We start from the raw sequence: 2,452 nt of genomic DNA, 5'->3' as shown, positions 1-2,452 counted from the left end.
CAAAGCAAACCTGACCATTTGCAGCTAATTGGCCCAGAGGGATGGGTCTGGGGCTTAACTGATTGGATCCATATGTTAATTGTAACCCTTCTCATTGGCTTGGGTGGGAGGGGAGGTGTAAATGAACTTGATGCTTCTGTTGATCTTGGTGATTGACGTTTTTGTCTGTGGTTAGCTTCAGAATACAAACATAACTGGACAGATTCGATATAAGTGGCCAAAAAATGTAAACGATACTTAAATGACACACATCCCCTCCCTCCCATTGCCAAGTTTGTTCAAACTAACAGCGACATTGTAAACTTAATCTAGGGGTGGATAAAAAACACCATGGAAAGGATTGAAGGAAAACATCAGGAAGTTTTATTTGGGGGTGGGGAGTCCACCACGTTTAGATCACGTTGTCATTGAAATGACTACTGCCTTACAAATGTTATGATGTGGAGATGCCGGCGTTGGACTGGGGTGAGCACAGTCAGGAGGAGTCTTACAACTTCCAAATGTTAGCAACTCTCTCTCTCTCTGACACAGATTTCATTGCCTTGGGGATTAGGCAGTGCAACCCTTTCTGGATCTGTCTCCTCCGGATTGTTAGTGATAACCTGACATCACAAAGTCACCCATTTAGAAAATCTCACAAGCTCTCTCTCTCTCTTGTTTTGTGTGTGTGTGTGAAATAGATAATGGTATTATTATTCTGGCTGAGTGGGAGATGGGGTGGGTTGATGTATTTATTGCCTGCCTTGGCTGTCAGCAGCAGGGGGTGTGGGTCTGAAATGTGCAGTGTGCTGTCTGCAGCACAATGAATGAAAGGCGCCGCCTTGCCCATTGTGTGCACTTGGAGCTGAGGGAGGCGGTCTTAATCCGCTGTACTTGTGGCCACAGAAAGAATGGGGACTCCCGGTGCTTAACTTCCGAGGAGCTCCTCAGCCCCATCGCTGAGTCTTAGATCCACCTTCACAAAACCCACTGGGGGGCGGGGGGAGAGACTTCAAAACGGTTTTAACCGACTACACGCACAGTCTCCCACCCAGAGATTCTGGCTCTTGCACAAATCCACCCTCCGGTTTGATTTTTGTTTTCTTTCTTGTCCTGGCTTTCTTTTTCCCTGAAAACAAATATTTTATTCCAGTTCTTTGGAGGGAGAGGCACCCGAGTAAGAAACGCCGCCGTTTCTTCCTATCGGTTGGCAATGATCCCTCTTCATAAACTTCACTCACTGACCAACTTCGAAATGGCAGAGCTCTGTAAACTCCTCCCTGTCCCCCTCCCTCAGCACTGCTCCACTTTCACTAACTCCACTTTGACATTGAACCCCCCCGCCACACACACATACACCCACACCCCACCCATACACTTACACCCCCGCCAAACACACTACCCCCCGCACTCACCTCCCCAACACCACACACCCCCCCAAACACCCCCCCCCCATACACTAACACCCTACCCCCACACTTCCCACCCCCACCCCCGCACTCACCCCCCCCAACACCACACACAGACCCCCAACACCACACACACACACCCGCACTCACCCACCCAACACCACACACATACACTTACACCCTACCCCCCACACTTCCCACACCCCCGCACTCACCCCCCCAACACCACACACACACCCCCATACACTTACACCCTACCCCCCATACTTCCCACACCCCCGCACTCACCCCCCCCAACACCACCCCAACACCACACACAGACCCCCAACACCACACACACACCCCCGACACCACACACACACCCAACACCCCCCCCCCCACAACACCACACACACACCCTCAACACCACACCACCCCCAATACCACACACACCCTCAACACCACCCCCCCAACACCACACACAGACCCCCAACACCACCCCCCACCACACACAGACCCCCAACACCACACAGACCCCCAACACCACCACCCCCAACACCACACACACTCCCCCAACACCACACACACCCTCAACACCCCCCCAACACCACACAGACACCCAACACCACACAGACCCAAAACACCACCACCCCCAACACCACACACACTCCCCCAAACACCACACACACCCTCAAACACCATCCCCCCCCCAACACCACACACAGACCCCCAACACCACACCCCCAACACCACACAGACCCCCAAAACACCCTCCCCACAACACCACACACACACCCTCAACACCACACCACACCCAACACCACCCCCCCAATACCACACACACCCTCAACACCATCCCCCCCCCCCCAACACCACACACAGACACCCAACACCACCCCCCACCACACACAGACCCCCAACACCACACAGACCCCCAACACCACCACCCCCAACATCACACACACTCCCCCAACACCACACACACCCTCAACACCACCCTCCCAACACCACACACACACCCTCAACACCACACCACCCCCAACACCACACACACTCCCCCAACACCACACAGACCCCCAACACCA

Source organism: Scyliorhinus torazame, chromosome 22 (assembly GCF_047496885.1).
Source record: "Scyliorhinus torazame isolate Kashiwa2021f chromosome 22, sScyTor2.1, whole genome shotgun sequence".
NCBI classification, from domain to species: domain Eukaryota; kingdom Metazoa; phylum Chordata; class Chondrichthyes; order Carcharhiniformes; family Scyliorhinidae; genus Scyliorhinus; species Scyliorhinus torazame.
The sequence above is the reverse complement of the archived record's forward strand: the minus strand, read 5'-3'. Positions refer to the sequence as shown.